Genomic DNA, 19,625 nt, shown 5'->3' with positions numbered 1-19,625 from the left:
CACTTCTTCAGGGCCTTCTAAGCAAAAGGTTGCTGTGCTAACTCTAAAATCCATTCGACACTGTTCTGAATACCTAAAATGCACTTGCTCTTCCATCTCTGCATTTTAAAATCCCTACTTTCTTCCTCCTACTGCCTCTTCCCTCAACTTACCTTGTATGATATATTAAAATACTCCAATTATTTTTTTGTGTACATTGTTTCCTCCAATAGAATATAAGATCACTGAGGACCTGAATGATTATTTTTCTTATTTTTTAATATTTCCTGCTTAGCAAAGAGCCTGCCACATAGTAGTTACTTAATTGTTGTTTGCTGATGCATTGAATTGTAGATACAAATGAAAAGAGCCCTTGTCCTCAATAAGTTTGCAATCTATTGGCAAAAGAGAGCATACATATAAGAAAGTAAATACCATACACACAAATATATATGGCATTTATTTATCTTTCATGTTAAATACCATATATATGTGTGGTAAAAAATATGAAAGTTTTTTAACAGTCGGTTAGGATAACTGAAAGACGCCAGTTTTTTTTTTAAGGACCACCCTTTTGGGGAGGAGAACAACGGCATGAGCTACGCACGCCAGTCCACCTGCTGCGCATGTCTGACTGCCTGCCACGCACTCGACTTCCAGGGTGCGAGCTTAAAAGGCAAGGAGAGAACGGAAGTGGGGCTTTTTCCTGCTCTGCTGGTCTCCTGACTGCGCTGCACAGATGGTCTCTCTCTCTCCAAAGGTGGCCTTCGGTTTTGGTGAGTTTTTATAAGGAATATAGACTAAGCTTAGATTTAAGATGATTTGTATTGTGTTTCTACTTTCCTATCCTAATCAACATCATCTTGTGACTACCATAACAATAAAAGGTCTATCTAGAAAACCAAAAGCTTCTTCCATTTACTAGTCTGGGAGATAAATTAAGGGAAAGGTTAAGTAGGGGAGATATATGATCTAATATCCAATTTTAAATCTCACATATGCATGTGTATAAATACATATATGTGTGTGTATTTATATATACATACAAACATACAGAGAGAATGAACAAATAATTGAGTGGATCATGAAAGGTATAGAAGTTGCACCTAAGATAAGATCTGAAGAAAGATATAGATTTTGAGAGCCAGGTAAAGGGGCTTTAAAATGCTATTTCTATATTAATGGCATGATACCCAATTACTATAACTGAAGGTGAAATAGAAATGAGAAGAAAATTTGCTTAAATGCTTTTCAGTGTTCATCCAAAACATAATCTAAGACATTAAAAAAATACCATATATGAAAGTGTTCTAGTGACAAATGTTTTTCATTTATTTCAGCTTTCTTAAATTATATTTGATATGTTGACAAATATATGAGACCAAAGATTTCTTGAAATTGGCAAAAGAAACAAGTATCCTTTCCAAAAATTTTCATTTTAGAAAATGCATGTCTTATTCTTGAGGGACCCATTTATCTAAACCTAGGAATTTCAGAACATAAGAATATGAAGGGATCTTATTGTTGGAAGGAATCTCAAGAAATGTTTTATTTGTTTCAGGTAGAGAATGTCTAAATCATGAAGAACACTGTTGACTATGTTCCTTTTAAAAATCTTCAGGAATAGAGAATCCATAATCTTTATGATTAGAGGTTTGTTTATTTTTTTAATATCATCTGGTTGATCAAGAAGTTGTTATTCCTCACTAAATTTCTCCTGATATAATTCAACTTTCCTGTATTCCACCCATTACTTATTCCTCAATTTCACTTTCAAAGAAATGACAAAAATGCTACCCATAATGGGCTTTGGGAAAGGAATTGTTTATGTATGACATGTCATGCATTGTGAGCTATTAGTTTTATTATTGATATTTAACTATGCATTTAAAATATTTAAATACCTAAATACTTATCATGACATATTTTACTTATTAAATATTGAGCATCATTCTCATTGGAAGAGTTAGCTGGCATTGTAAAGAGAGGAATGGCTTTCTATAGTCAGTAAAACACATCTTCCTGCATTCGAATCTGGCTTTAGACACTAATTGTGTGACCCTGGGAAACTCACTTAACCCTGTTTGTCTCAGTTTCTTTATCAATAAAATGAGCTGGAGAAGAAAATGGAAAATCACTCCAGTATCTTTTCCAACAAAGAAGAAAGTTGATATTACTTTTATAAAATAGAGCAAGTTGTTAGACCTCTCTGGGATTCACTAACTTCATCTGTACAATCAGGAAGGTAAAGGAGCTGATCCCTAAAGTCCTTTCTTGTCTTAAATCCTATGATTACCATTCCAAAATGGCATATTTGTATTTGTTATTTCATAAACCATGTGCATATTAAGTAAAAATGATTCCTACGTATTGATTAACATTTCAGAAAAGAGGGGATTGAATGATATATACTTATGAATTTAAAATAGTAAGTTTGAAGTTTGGCACTATATTAGTTGTATGTTATTTTTGCCGTTTCCACAAATGTAACTAGTAATCAATGTAGTCTTAATAGTTTACATTATGTTCTTGCCAGACTCTTATATAAACCTGCCACATTGCCAGATTTATTCATCTTAGTTATAAAAATACAAAGTCATTAGGATATTTAAATCATTTTCTATGCTTCCTAGAAATTTTTGACTTAGAAAAAGAAATCAATTTAACCTTACTGGTTCTTCCTCCCACAAGTTGCAAATGTCTGTATTGTGAAACAAGCTGATTGTGTGGTTAATGAAGTTAATAACTTTATCAGGTTATACAATTCACATAGTGGGAACTATACAAGGAGCAATGAAAATAATACAAGAAGTCACTGAAGCTTGTGAACATAAAATGGTGAAAAATAATTAGATCATGGAAAACAGAAATATAAGTAAAACAATAAAATAATATTTTTTAAAATGTCATGAAATCTATATGTTTGGAAAATAATCATGGTCGTAATATGTGGTGTTCCTTTGATTTTTTTTTTGGAGGGGGGCAGGGGATTAAGGGTTAAATGACTTGCCCAGGGTCAGACAGCTAGTAAAAGTCAAATGACTGAGGTCGGATTTGAACTCAGGTCCTCCTGAATCCAGGACCAGCGCTTTATCTACTGCACCACCTAGCTGCCTGTTCCTTTGAAATTTTAATCTTTTTCTTATATGACCCATTTTTGTCCCTTTCCTCCACTCTTCTCATTCCATTCCTATTATTTGCCATGTACTAATGACTTCCAATGTCCCATTACTAATTGTTTCCAACCTTTATATCGATTTTACTTTCTCAAGGTTCACATGTCAAAAGTCAAATGCATTTCTCCAGCTCTTAAATTGTCAGTATTTTCAGAGCCTATGATGTTCTTTTGAATATTTTCCCCAAAACCTTTGTCTTTTGAGAGAGGATTTGACTTCATATAAAAAAGTCACTGGATGTGACATCTGATCATTATGATGGATTCTTCTTTTCTTTTTTTTAAATCCTAATCATGGTGGGTAGCTAGGTGGCGCAGTGGATAAAACACCGGCCCTGGATTCAGGAGTTCCCGAGTTCAAATCCGGCCTCAGAAACTTAACACTTACTAGCTGTGTGACCCTGGGCAAGTCACTTAACCCCCATTGCCCCGCAAAAAAAAAAAAAAAACAAAGAAAAAAAATCCCAATCACGTATGTATGTACATATGTGCACATATAATAATGTAATTGGATAAAGTAGTAAGGCTTCTTTTTTGTTCATGAAAACAATTTTTTAAGATGACTGCAAAAACGTTTACTAAAAAGGGCAATCCAAAGGAATAGGGATATGGCCTTGCAAGGTGACATTTTTTTTCCTTTGAAGTATATAATTATGAAAAATAAAATGCATTTGTGTTTATTTTTCAATCAAAAAAGAATGACTAACGTATAGAACTTTACATGATGTGAATGGGAAGATGATAACTAAAGGCATACACAGTTAGATCAGTTGTTATTTTATTTCTGTTTCCTCTGCAAAAAACGATTAATCCATATAATCAAGAGAACAAAAATAACTCAGATGGAGCTCATTCCCAAAAATAAACAAGGAGATTGTAGAAGAGCATCCAACTATATTGGATGAATGTAGTTTAATTGGCCAAAAGGAACTATATCCTGGGGTTGTAAAAGAACTGTAAATGTTGTTGCTGAACTACTGTCAGTGATTGTGAAAGAAGATGAAAGATGTACCACATGATTGGAGAAGGGCAAATGTCCCAATTTTTAAAAAGGGAACAGAACAGATTCTGCAAACTATAGATAAAACACTGTAAAAAAAAAAGTAAAGAGATAGTTTGTGTATATCTTCTAGAATGGGAAATTGATTCATCAAAAACAAGTCATGTCAGAATTTACACAGACACATGTGTGTCTCTTTGTTTTTACATATTCTTCTGGTGGAGAAGTTGGATAGATGTGAATTAAAAAATAATGTAATCAATAGATTCAGAAAAGTTTAAATAGTCATACTCAGAGAGTCATTATAAATGGTTAATTATTACCTTGTCTCTAATGTCCTGTCCCTGAGATTTCTAGATTTAATCCATGTTGTTTAACATTTTCTTTTGTTTTTGCAGGGCAATGAGGGTTAAGTGAATTGCCCAGAACCACACAGCTATTTGAGTGTCAAGTGCCTGAGGCCAGATTTGAAGTCAGGTCCTCCTGAATCCAGTTCCAGTGCTTTATACACTTTGCCACCTAGCTGCCCCCCGTTTAACATTTTTATCAATAATTTAGATAAATATGTAGATGCTATGTTCATAAAATTTGTAGATGACATATAGCTGGGTGGAAAAGCTAGAACCTTGAATAACAGAGTGAAAATATAAAAGGATATTGAAGGTCTATAGCAATGCGTTAAACCTAATAAGATGAAATTCAATAGGGTTAGATGTAAAGTCTTACAGATAAGTAACAAAAAAAATGGATGTGAAATCAGAGCATGAAGATGGATTTTTCATTTTTTTAAAATCCCCACACATGTATGTATATAGGTAGTCATATATGTGTATGTATACACACGTGATGTGTGTGTATATAATTTGCTCATTATTTCTCTATCCTCTTACCATACATTAGGAGTTTTCATCTCTTCCCCAGACTCTGCTTTGTTCTAAAAATACTAACCTCATAATCTAATGTTAATGCATACAACTACTCTTGGCTGACTTTAGAAATAGCTAAATATCCTTTGAAAATTACAAAATGAAAGTTATTTATTGACCAAATAAAGCTTCTAATATTGATAGCAAGATGGTGTTATAGTTTCATAGATGGATCACACAGGCAGATACAAGCACAATCCATAGCAGATTGAGCTAATAGTAAGGTATAAAATGATCAATAGGATTAATTCAAAGTTTATATTGTTGAATTATATAGACATTACTTAAGAATGAAGAGATTACAGGGCAGTTTTGCTAAAAAAGCAAATTGCTATTCAATTTATTTAAGATAAAATTTGTAGATACAAAGCAGTATTTACGTTCTAAGTTTGCATAACAATAGGAACTACTTGTGTCTTGTTTATTATGAAATATGTCTGCCTTTGATAAAAATGTTCATAATTATCACAACACCAAATATTTATATTACTGTTTTCTTTAATTCCTTGGAGAGCTAAGACAAGGAACAGAGCAAGTTAGAAAACAGGCAGCAATATATACTTGGCAATAGTGCTCAAACCATTAGAATAAGATTTTTTTTTTAACCCGACCTCATTTATTTTGTGTTTAAATCATGAAGAAACTAATTTGGAGAACAGCATAGTAGCAGCTTATCTTTATATAGGATGAATGAAAACACAATGTTGTTTATTTCTCTATACTCAGTATTTAAAGTCATCTCCATGAATCTTAGAAGCACTGATTCACTGAAAAACTACAAAAATCACCTTTCACTTTTGAAATTGGCCAATTCACTACACTGAGAATCCTTGTAGAACTTTCTTCTCAATCTTCAATTTTTATTAAGAATCTTGGACTGGTCTCTTTCCCTTTTCTTTCTTCCACATGTGATTTTGTACTAATTCAGGTCTATTTTATGTGGAAGGGGAAAGGGTGGGATTATATAGTATGGTACTTGAACTTTTTGTAACCAGACTGGTCCCTAAATGAATACTTAAATCCAATCAAGTTGCAGTATTTTCTATAGGTATTATATGTTAGAGGTGTGTTGGAGAATGGAAACTCTAAGTTTTTATGTAATATGTAATAAAAGAAAGGCAATAGAACCATGACTAATCTTCTTTTACATATTGGAGGGAGAAAAAGAAATATTTAGTCTTTTCAGAGTCACAAAAATGTTACAGTATATAAAGTCCTGGACATGGAATCAGGAAGACCTGAAGAACTCCTGTATCCCACCTTTACTAGCTGTATGATCTTGGGTAAGTTATCCTCTAAGAATTAATTTCCTCATCTACAAAATGAGACTAATAATAGAACCTATTATTCTAAATCTGAGAATCAAATGATATAGCATATTTGAAATGCTTTGCAAACTTTATAGATCTATAAAATGTTAGTTTTGATTAACAAAATAAGATAGTATTCTATCTAGATGTTAAAGACAAGAGAACTGATAATTACATCACAATATCATTATGAAGGTAACTAAACATTCATATCTTTGGTTTGTAAATGGACAGTGCCTTTAAGACAGAAATCTCATGTAAAGATTGGAATGACGCCACCTGCTGGAGACTTACTGTAGAAAAGCTGCGCCATTAGGTGAACGTCTCTGAGGGCAAGACCATGGGTCTTTTCTTTGGCGTCAGGAAGTGACGTTTGCTGGTGGGAGTAGGAAAGGGGAGCTGGGTGCTCTGTCTCTCTTTCCTGTGGACTCTGGAGGAGAGCAGAGGTAGGAATACTCTCTCCCTTTAAGAGATAGATGAATCTAGGCCTTTCTCTTTCTCTTCACCAAATTCTTATTCTCCTTAATAAATGCTTAAAAGTCTAACTCTTGCTAAAGCTTATAATTTATTGGCAACCACTCAGATTTTAGACAGACTAGCTAGAATTTTAGCCCCTTACACTCCCAAAATACAATAATCCTGAAACACTAAGGAGCTTCAATTGGTCTCAGATAGTTGAACACTTACATCCATTGTTGTTTAAAATGTGATGTAATGTTCATATTATTTCCTATAGATCACATTTCTGTATAAATGTTTAGTAAGATGTGGGAAAATAGGTTCACTATTTAACTGTTGGCAGAACTATGAAATAATCCAGCTAATCTGATGAACAACTAGAAACTATGACCCCAAATCTATTAAACTGTGAAAACCCTTTGACTAAGAAATATCATCACTAGATCTTTATACCAAAAAAATTAAAGAAAACAAAAAAGGACACACACACGCACACACACACACACACACACACACACACACACACATACACATATTGTTTTGTTATGTTATGGCAAATAATTGGAAACTGAGGGAGTACCTATCAATTGAGGTATGTTAATGTGATTCAATACAATTTATTTATTTATTTTTTTAAATGGTGAAAAGGATAAGTTCAGGGGAAAAAAAACTACAGAGCCTCATACAAAGTGAAGCAAATTAAATTGGGAGGATTATGGAGAAATATGCCTCTTATAGCTATGAGTAAGGGATAATTCATAAAAAAAATGTAAGATGAGGGGCATTATGGGATGCATAATGGAAATTTTTGATTACATTAAATGTGAAAGTTTTTGCACAAACTGAACCAATGCAATCCAGATTAGAAGACCACAAATTGGGAAACATTTTTACAACAGTTTTGTCTGATAAAGGTCTCTTTTCTCAAATATATATAAAACTGTGTCAAATTTTAAATGAGTCATTATCCAGTTGACAAATGGTCAAGAGATATGAATAGAAAGTTTTCCTAAGAAGAAATAAAAGCTATCTTTAGTCATATAAACATTTTCTAAATCACTATTAATTAATAAAATACAAATTAAAAAAAAACTTTGAGGTACTACCTCACAACTATAAGATTGGATAATAATGACAGAAGGAAAATGACAAATGTTGGATGGGATGTGGAAAAATAGGGACACTAATGCACTTTTGGTAGAGTTGTGAACTAACCTAACCATTCTGTAGAGCATTTTGAAACTGCCCAAAGCGTCATAAAAATGCATATCCCCTTTGACATAGAAATACCAATACTAAATCTGCATCTCAAAGAAATCAAAGAAAAAGGAAAATTGACTTATATATGTCATTTGTAACAGCTCTTTTTGAGGTGTAAATAAATTGTAAATTGAGAGGATGCCCACCAATTGGGGAATGACTGAACAAGTTGTGGTACGTGATTGTGATGGAATACTATTATGCTATAATGAGCTTTTAGGGAAAAAGCCTGTGAAGACTTACATGAACTGATGGAAAGTGAAGTAGCATAACCAGAAGAATATTGTATACATTAAAAGAAATACAGTAGGGTGATCAATTGTCAATGACTTAACTATTCTCAGCAATAAATTATTCAAGACAATTCTAAAGGACTTAATGAAAAATAATATTCACCTCCAGTGAAAGAACTGATTGAGTCTGAAGATCAAAACATATTTTTATATTCTTTATTTTTCTTCTTTTGTTTCCTTTTTGTTCAGCATTTTGTTTTGCAACATAGTTAATATGGAAATGTTTTACATGAATGAACATGTCTAATATATATTAAGGTGTTCGTCTTTTCGAGTAGGTGGGAGGGAAGTGAGTGATATAATTTGGAGCTAAGATTTTTTTAATTAATATTAATAATTTTACATGTAATGGAGAAAAAAATCCAGATTTAAAAAAAAATGAACTGAAAGTGAAGTGAGCAGAAATAGGAAAAATTTTTTACCATAATAGCAATAATGTAAAGACAATCAAATATGAAAGATTTAGAAACTCTAATCAACATAATGACCTAACATGGTTCCAAAGGGCTCATGATAAAAAACAGAAAAACCAAAAAAAAAAAAAAATGATATTCACCTCAGATAGGGAACTGCCAGACTCAAAGTACAACTTTAAGCATATTATTTGTCTTTTATTTTTATAACATAACTAATTCAGAAATTTGTTATGCCTGACATTATATTTGAATTTTCCTTTTTATTTCTCAACTTCTCAGTAAGTGTAAAAGGGAGTAGATATTGCAGAGAATCTAGAATTGAAAATAAAAATAAGAGTGAGTAAAAAATAAATGTATATTCTGGAATTAAGGTAAAGAGTTAAATGGTATTACACACTTTCTAAGAAAATACAAGTCATAGACTACTAAAGTTGAAGGAAGAAAAGCATCACATTATTCTGTTTAAAGGAACAAATATTTATATTTTATCAGCATTAGATATACAATGAGATTTTTGATGGACTATGCTAAATCAGTTTGTCTTGTGACAGCAGATATGGTAAAGTGCCACCTATTTGCCAGGTGCAGAGCTCAACTTTAAAAGTCACAAAATAGGCTAAAATTAGTAAGAAGCAGAAAAGAACTATGACTATAAAAAAATACAATGGTAATATTGCAGACCAAAATACAGGCTCAGAAGAGGACAACATTATCAAAATGCCTAGATGCAAAGTCTCAAAGGTGAGGATGAATTGGTGTCTCAAGACCAAAAAGCCTTATTAGAAGAGCTCAGAAATGATTTGAAAATCAAATTAGACAGGTAGAGGAAAAATTGGAAAAAAGGAATGAGAGTTATGCATGAGAGAGTCAGCAGCTTGGAAAAGGAAGGATAAAAAATGACGAAAGCAAACAATTCCTTAAAAAATACAATGGGCCAAATGGGAAAAAAAAATCTAAGCATGAATACAACTACTTAAAAAGTAGAGCTGGCCAAGTGGGAAAAGAGGTACAAAAGCTGATTGAAGAAAATAATTACTTAAAAATCAGAATTGGGTAGGTGGAAGCTAACCACTTTATGAGACATCATAAATCCATCAAACAAAATTAAAAGAATGAAATATATATGTATATACACACATATACACATATATATACATGCATACGTACATATACACATACATATATACATGCATAAACATGTATACATATACATGCATACACACATATGTATATGCAAACACAGAATGAACCATGGTGCCTGGATTATAAACCACTCCTGGCCATGGCAATGCAGGCAAGTTAATTATTAATCCACTTCACTGAACTCTATCCCAGTAGTCCCAAAGAGGTTTAGGTTTTATCGTAATTACCCCAAAGGTAATATGGAGTTTAGTGTTCTCTAAAAGGTATTAATCACATAAAATACTGGTGTTTTAAGATCCATTACGCTTCAGTTTCTGATATAGAGGGAAGGAATGACAGAATATAAGCAACTACAAATTCAAAATCTTACTTCTTTTGGTGCTTTTGGTTTCTACTCCCTGTTGTGAGAAAAAGCACTCCCTAGAATACTTACCAAGGTAGGTCAAGACAAACTTTTAGCTACTATTCTTCTTCATAACTGATCATTATTTCAAGGTAGTGGAATAATCTATTTGCATCTCTGCCACCTATTATAGCATCCAAATTCCATGCATTTATGTGTATAAAAGAAAAGAAAAGCAAGAGACTTTGAATCCCTTTAACACGTGCCTCCTTAATTAAAGTTGTTGTTGTTGTAGTTGTTTAATGAGATACATGGAGGTGAATTGACTTACACAGGGTCACATAGTAAGCATTTGAAGCAAGATTTCAATCCAAGTCCAAGTCCTTTGCCTTATTCACTACGTTATGATCCCTCTAAGATACTATATACTCCTTTACCCTGTCATTTGTTCCTTTCTCAAGACAAAATTATTACTTCAATTAGACCACAATGAGAATACATAAAATACCTTAAAATCCAACCATTCTGGAGAGCAATTTGGAACTATGCCCAAAGGACTATAGAACTGAACATGCCCTTTGATCCAGCAATACTACTTCTAGGTTTATATCCCAAGGACATGCCCCAAAAGAGAAAAAAAGATCTATTTGTTCAAAAATATTTATAGCAGCTCTTTTTGTGGTGGCTAAGAAATGGAAGTCAAAGAAATGTCCATCAATTGGGAAATGGGTAAACAAGCTGTGGTATATGATGGTGATGGAATATTATTGTGCTATATGAAATGACAAGCAGGATGATTTCAGAAAGGCCTGGAAAGACATCTATGAAATGACGTACTGTGAGCACAACCAAGAGAACATTGCACATAGAGACAGTAATATTGTTTGATGAAGAACTGTGAATGACTTGACTGTTCTCAACAATACAGTGATTCAAGACAATCCCAAAGGACTATTAATGAAACATACTATCCACCTCCAAAGAAAGAACTGATATTGATGGAACAGACTGAAACATGCTATTTTTCACTTTCGTTTTTTTTTCTTTTAATCAAGTTTGCTTGTACAAAATGACAAATATTTTAATGTTTTACATAGTCACATATGTGTAACCCATATCTTATTGTTTGACACCTCAGGGAGGGGCTAGTGGAAGGAGGGAAAGAGGAATAAAAATTGGAACACAAAATTACGAAAAAAAATTTATTATTAGAATAAGAAATCAAAAAAACTTCAACTTTTGACACTCATTTTTCCATGGATCGTCTTTACCCCCATTCTCAGTAGGTTGGAAAAATGGGTTGCTTTTTAAACTAAAGTTCTGAGAACCAGAGGTTTGTCTAATTTTTTTATTGTCTTTTTTGTTTACATACATTGAACTTCACATGGAAGGCAAATCATATTCTGCTATCACCCTAAACATAAACATTTATTTCTGCCTAAATGGGACAATGACTTAAGCCAATTAATTTTTATTTAACTCTCTCTGTAATTCTATAACCCAGAAAAACTGACATTATTATAAATTTCAGTGTCAAGCTGTATGAATTGTTGCTATCATTTGACCTTCTAACATAATGGCGAAATCAATATATAATAACCTAATAGTTATTTTACAAATTCGTTGACACAACTCAGTTGTCTAAATAAAATACACTTTTCATCACTGTTAGAACTGAATCCACATATTCCTATTTGCTTTTTTCTCATCCAAAATATTGGTTCCTATGTATTATTGGCATTATATATGACTATTATTACTTATGTACATTTCAGCATAATTATTATCAAATTGAACATTGGGAATTATATCCAAATGACATACCTCATGATAAATATTGTTCTCAGAAAAGATATGACAATTATGAAAAAGCATTAACTTAGACTATTAGTGAATAATATACATTAATAAATAAGAGTATTAATAATCTTGTTGTCTGAGTATTTTTATGGTGTTTTAGAAGTGGCACTGATTTGAGATACTTAGAACTTTGAATTTGATCCCATTTCTAATGTTCGTTGCCTGTGTGACCCTTTGTCACTCAATCTCTCAGAGATTCAGACAATTTCTAATGTTATTAATTAGATACTAATAGCTACCATCTGCAATGATGGAAGGAGTATTTACACAGATAAAATAACTATGCTTGACTCTTGGCATGTGTTTAATAAAGTTTTGTTGTTGTTGTTGTTGAAACCCTTTCTATTAACCTTTCACCTCAGGGCTTGTATATTCATCCCTTACTGAAGTTGAACAATGAAATTTCTAACCAGGAATAGGAGTTATTTGTCTGAGAAAGTCCTGAACCTTATTGACCTATCATTGACAATTACATCATAAATCAGTCTGGGTAAGTAACACATCCAATAGCTATGGGCTCAATATTTTTTCCCCATTTATTGAAAATGAAACTGTATACCTATTGAAAATAATAAAAGTACTTTAAAAAACTCATATGACATTCTGATGGTGGTCATTTTAGGAACTTGTTGAAATGTCACTATTATCACTTATTTCAGTAGTATTTAAAATTGAAGTAATTATAGTATTTTAAATGTTTTAGAGAAAGAATTATTTAAGTAGAAAATAAAACCATTCACATGTTACGTGTAGGGGGGCAGCTAGATGGCGCAGTGGATAGAGCACTGGCCCTGGATTCAGGAGTACCTGAGTTCAAATCCAGCCTCAGACACTTAACACTTACTAGCTGTGTGACCCTGGGCAAGTCACTTAACCCCTATTGCCTCACTAAAAAAACAAAAACAAAAAACAAAAACAAAAAACAAAAACAAAAACAAACACATGTTATGTGTATAGCAAGTCCATGTGTTACTTCTCCTAACAACTTGTCATTGTTGGAGAGAAATACCTTGATAAATATCTTTAAAAAATGAAATTTAACAATGTCCTTTACCATGGAAATAGTGACTTTAAGACAGAATTAAATCAATAATGGCATCAACCCTGTATTCATACAAGGGAAAAAAAAATAAAAGATGGAATCACATCTAGACAAACACACATAGAGACACAAACAGGAAAAAAAATTAAACTGTGTATAAAACTATGCCTACTAAGTTTAAAAAAAAACTACTCCATAAAATGTGACTTACATGAAATTAATACCAAGACACCATTACATAAAGTTCTAACCTACCATTACTCAGAGTTAGAATATATGAAGAATTGCATTTTCTTTTATACCTCAATGTAGTCTGAGAAAATGGAGTGAGATTTTACAATAAAATTTCAGCCTACGAGAATGCTTAGGTTCATTGTGGAAAACATAGGTAACTGAATGAAGTTTGTCTGGGTGGTGGGAAGGGTAGACTGGGTCAGTAGAGTAGAGTGGAGGAGTTGAATAATTCAAACAAAAGAAATTACAATGACTCTGTGTGTGCTGATGAACATTCATGATGAGAGAAACCTGTTGAAAAGGAGAATTCAAATATGGTGACTTGATGACTGGGCACAAAGCCCTATACCAAATTGGATATAGGCAATTGATGTAATTGTAAATGGTCCACTTGATATCTTTGATATGACTAATTTAATCTAAAACCGATATTATACAATGAGGCATCTCTGTCTTTGTCTTCTTCTCTGTGTGTATGTATTGTGTGTATATATATGTGTTACATGTATACATATATGAATATGTGTATTAGAAAAGAAAATTCCAATGAATACTGGTAATTAAATCACCAATGCATATCTCAACCCATCTATTACTTACTAGCTAAATACAATTGAGTTGTCAGACAGATGCTCAGGATCACAAAGTTAGTAAATGACCAAGGTAGGATTTGAACTGAAGTCTCTCACTCAAATTTCTAGCCCTATATGTAGCAGGCCATTTTCTCTTTACTCTATGTCTATCAGAGGTGTTTTTGTTGGTGTTATTGTTTCAACAAATTATAGGTGTTAGCCTGGCAAGATGTGCTTTATGTCATTTGAAATCTTTGAAAATTATTGTTTCTCTATACTACATCACCCCCTAAGTTGCTTAAAAAATTATTCTCCAGATAAGTGCATTTTTAATGCTCTTCAGAAAGAACAATTTGATCTCTGACTCTAGACAACTCTATGCCTATGTACTTTGAGAAGGAATTACAGATTTGTCACTCAGCTCTCACATATGATAATGTTGACCAAAACTATTAGAGGAAAAACTTTTTAAAAACCCACACTACTACTTAAAGATAGACTTCTTCCCAAGGAAGTTGAGTGAGTTAAGAAGGATACCTGAGAGTTGAGTTATGAAGGAATTTAAACAGCAGGCTATTTCTGCATGAATTGAACTGTAAAGGGCTTCTGTTTCTGTAACAGTTGGCAGATATTAAGATAGCTGGCAAAGAAACCCTAAAGCAATCGATGAGATTTCTGATGAATGGGGAAAAAAAAGAATATTGTGTTTTTCCAGAAACCTTCTTTCACTGATTGAGAAAAAAAGGATCATTTCATAACAGTAGTTCACTATGCTTTAAAAATAAAATAAAATAAGACAATTGCATTGTTCTCTTGTTCCACATCTTTCAAAAGACAATTCTCTTGAATTTAGTTTTTGCCCCCCAAAAAACTAAATTCACATTTAATGAAATTAGTTACTTCACATACTTTTTCACAATAATTACATATATTAAAGACTTGTAAATACTACAAAAATATAAATGGGCACAAAGAACGGTGTGGCAGAGTGGAATCAACATTGGCTCTGGAATCAGAGGATCTTAATTCAAATCCCACATCAAATACTACTAATGCAACTTTAGCTAAGTTACTTAAATGCTGTGCATCTTTGTTGTCTCTTCTATAAAATGAAATCTTTGGACTATATGGTCTGTTAGGTCCCTTCTGGCTCTAAATCTACAATCCTTTGATTAAAACAATATTTCAATTAATCTAAACATTATCAATTCAGATACATCCCAAGGCAGGAATTATAGCCTGTCTATGCTTTCTAATTCAATTGGAGTTCTTTTCAACATTATCATACAAATCCTCCATAAAGACTTAACTCATTTTTCTTGAAGTTTTCCTCTTGGCCTTTTAACATTTTTATATAAATTCTAGGGATTTTATCTATCATTTTCCTTGCCTTTGATATCTGACTATCCTCCTCCCCTTTTCACAATTCATTTCCTGGGTAATCTTTTATGCTACCTCATGCAAGGAAGATACCATGAAGAAGATGTTCTACAGTCTACTTATACTTACCATACATGTCTTCTATGTGTCAATAAAAATTAGATTCCTTTGACATTTTATTATTTATAGCTGCATAGAACTACTGTGAGAATAAAGTATTCAAACATGCTTAAGTTTAAAAAAAAGGATTTCTGTTAAGAAAGCAGTTTAAGATAAATGAAAGTACTACACAGTTCCACAAATCCAATGTTCACTCTATTCCTCTTATACAAGTGATATTTTCCCATAAAATATGTACGGGTATACTATCTCAATTTAATGCCTGTCCAACTGGAAGCCATTGTCTGGGAAACGGAATTTTTTTTCATTTATTAAGCTTTTGCTAAATTAGATTTTTAGTCATGGATTTCAATGAAAAGAACCTATATAGTATTCTGAGGATTGAAGCAATCAGCCCAATGTCATTCCCAAATAAGACCATTTGGGGGGGGGGGGAGTTGACCACTCCTTCTACAGGGAGTATGTTTTCCATTTGGTCTATATACTCCATGAGTGGTAAATATATTATATATTATATAATATTATATATTATATATATATAACATTATATATATATATGTAACATTATATATACATATACATACACACACGCACACAGACTGAGACCAACTATTCACATTAATGCTACCCTACTATGGATTAAACAATTTGGAGATACTTCCTTTAGAATCACCTACAAATCCTACAACATATTCACTTAAACATTATAAATCATGGCAAATTTTCTTATTTCACACTTGTGCTCACCATTTGGCAATCATAATAATTCACTAGAAGCCATGTTTGATGAGTAAACTGAATAATATGATTTTTGGTAAAAAAAAATAGTGTGAATAAAATATAAATGAAACTTATGTGCTTTTGTGGGTTATAGGATCTGGAGGCAATTAAAAGAGATGAACAATTTAAATTAAACACTTAATTCAAATGAATGTAGTGCTGATTACTATCATTTGAGCTTTGGCAATATCATTTCATGTATCCAGAAATGTCTTCCAGCAATGTCAGAGCCATGAAAAGAGAAGTAAGCAGAAAAGGGACTAAAATACCTAAATGGCAAGCCCTTTATTATACAACAGAGAGGCTATATTTTTTTGTCTTTGTCATTTTTTGGGGGGGAGCTTTCTCATTTGCATAGGGTTCTGTACAAAACATTTTTATAGATATTTGTCAGAATTTTTTTCTTTAATTAGTAAAGTAACTACTTTTAGTTGCCTAGAAAATGTCTTTATGTGAAGCACCTTAATTACGCAAATGCTAGAAATTGATGATAAATTAAATTCTTCAATAAAAGAATAGAAATATTAGGGGCAGCTAGTGGTACATCAAGACCTGAGTTCAGATATGACCTCAGACACTTAACACTTGCTAGCTGTGCAAACCTGGGCAAGTCACTTAACCCTTATTGCCCTGAAAAAAAAAATATATATAGTACATATTAGAACAAAATTTATTTATTTGTTGAATCCTCAATTAAACCAGCTACATTTTTTTCCTTAAGCATGACTTTTGATAGTCATAGAACCACAATGCTAAACAGAAAAATATTCCTCAAATTATTTTTAAAAATTACTTCACCTAAACTAAAGGGAATGTTTATTTAATTCTGTTTGAGTGTTGCATAGTAAGGCAATGATGATTTGAGAAGCACTGACATACAGGTGATCAAAGTTTACAGGAACATGTAGCATCTATACAGAAGAAGAGACAATAGCATATGCAATAGCCATCTAGTAATTCTTAAAACTTTACATTTTACAATCTATAAATCCCAGTTTCATATCATCTCATTCAATACTCACAATAATCCTGCAAGGTAAATCTATGATAAATTTCTTATAATTATTTTACAGAGAAGAAAATCGAAGCTTGGTAACTTGTTCATTTTCATAGAATTAGAGAATTGATCCTTTAACTCCATTCCATATTGCTTCAGCTATATTCATTCAAAAACTTGAACTATCTTTCAAACACTTCACTCAGTTGTGTTGTGTTAAAAGAGAAAAAGAATACCCCAATTTTCTGATTCCCAGTAGAAGCTGTAGTGTTAAGGAAGAGGAGGTGCAAACTTAAGGAATCTGGTTGTGGTTAGACATATGAAGCCCTTATTTGAATGCCTCCTATCAATAATCACAATGGGGATTTCTTTTAGCCTTTTCATTTATCTCAGAGCCATTCCTATTCACTGCTACTATTCGACTGGGAAGAGAAAGTGACAGAAGAAAATAAGGCTCTCTCCATTAGTTCCTAAAATCTGTAGTGGGTATCTGTACTGGAGGAGATGCCCAAGTGATTTATTACAGTTATTCAGCCTTCTTTATAGCTCAGAACGTCTGACTTGCGATCTTAGATAGAAAATAAATTTTGGATACTCTAGAATCCTATGAACAGAAATACCAACTTATTTGATGACTTGATCAATTCTGTTGGATATAGAATAACAAATTTCAGTCAAGAAAGGATCTATTTTAAAATGATTGCTTCCCACTCCCATATTTGAAAATGTAGGAAGACTTTAGTTAGAATCATAAGGCTGGAACACCAAGACTGAATAAATTAATTAAAGCAAAAGATAGAAATGTAAGTCACAACACAAATTCCTAAGGGAATGGAGAATTTTTTGTAGCTCTTGCTAAATATATATATAAATTGTAAATTATTATAATGCAAATCATCTAAGAAACCAGCCTACCAGCAAGACAAAGTAGACAATAAGTATCATAATTCACCTTAAGTTAATAAGTGGAATAGAATAATGAAATACTGGTAAGGACTTACAAATATGTGAAATTGAAGTAATTCTGTATTTTATTTTATTGTTCAAGACATATCATAGTAAACAAAGGTTGATAGTATAGAACAACAGCTCCTAAAAGAAATGCTATGTCTCTCAAGTTTTTCTAGGTCTTCCACAAAACTCCGCCATGCATCTGAAAACCTTTACATTCCCTAGCACCAAGTATCATCCATAATTAGCTTCCTACTCTTCAAGTTTAAGTAATAGATTTATTCCTGTAGATGCTAAATAGCTTCTTCTTCCATTGAGAATCTGTGTGAAGGAAATAGAGCAGGGGGCAACAGGGTAGAAGAAAAGTTGGAGAGGCTCAAGAATATCAAGGCTTGGGTCATAGGTATGGAATTCAAGTGGCCTTTTAATTGCAAAAAAAACCATATGAATGTCTTGCAGAAGAAAAAAATTAAAAGTATAAAGAGACATTTGTTTCCATTTTAAGGTTTTTTGTTTGTCTATGGTGGGGGGGGAGGGGGGTTGTGAGGCAATTGAGGTTAAGTAACTTGCCCGGGGTCACACGGCTAGTGTCAAGTGTCTGAAGCAGGATTTGAACTCAGGTCTTCCTGATTCCAGGGCCAGTGCTCTATCCACAATACCACCTAGCTGTCCCTTCCATTACACATTTTTACTGAGACATTTTGGTAATATTTGTAACCTCAGGTTGAGTAGCCAGAACTTCAGTTTAAATTTTGTGATGGAAAAGAGTATAAATGAAGATTATACAGATCATACGAAATTGGGTGGAGGTTTCTTGACTTCTGATTTCCTCAGTATAGTGAATTGCTAATATGGAAATGTTGTTGTTCAATCATGTTCAATTTGTCATGACCCCATTTAGGGTTTTCTTGGCAAAGATACTGGAGTAGTTTGCCATTTCCTTCTTGATCTCATTTTCCAGATGAGGAAACTGAAGAAAACATGATTACGTTATTTGTCCAGAGTCACACAACTAGTAAGAATCTGAGGCCAAATTTGAACTCAATTCCTCTTGTCTTCAGTCTATCCACTGCACCACCTAACTATCCCAGGGTAGAAATTACTTCTCTGTAATTTACCTTTCTTGGAGCTTTGTTTAGATCATAGAGAAGTGGCTTAGCCATAGTGGCATAGTTAACATTTGATAGCTTTGTTGTTCTTCATGTTTTCCTACCTCAGACTTGGCCATTCATCCAAATGCTAATACAGTAATACTAACATAATTATAAACAATAGTTTTACACCCAACCCAATGAAATTCAATCAAGGAGCACTGACTGACATTGATTGCTTCAATTGAAAATTATTGCAAATAAGGATCCTAAGCTGGCTCTATCTCTACTTCC

At 32.7% G+C, this 19,625-nt stretch overlaps 1 protein-coding gene across 1 annotated transcript in view; it reads right to left on the bottom strand.

Moving 5' to 3' along the window:
• Positions 1-19,625, bottom strand: part of LRP1B (LDL receptor related protein 1B) — a 2,279,180-nt gene that overhangs the window by 1,956,353 nt on the left and 303,202 nt on the right.

This window comes from Dromiciops gliroides, chromosome 3 (assembly GCF_019393635.1).
Source record: "Dromiciops gliroides isolate mDroGli1 chromosome 3, mDroGli1.pri, whole genome shotgun sequence".
Lineage (NCBI taxonomy): Eukaryota > Metazoa > Chordata > Mammalia > Microbiotheria > Microbiotheriidae > Dromiciops > Dromiciops gliroides.
The sequence above is the reverse complement of the archived record's forward strand: the minus strand, read 5'-3'. Positions and strand labels throughout refer to the sequence as shown.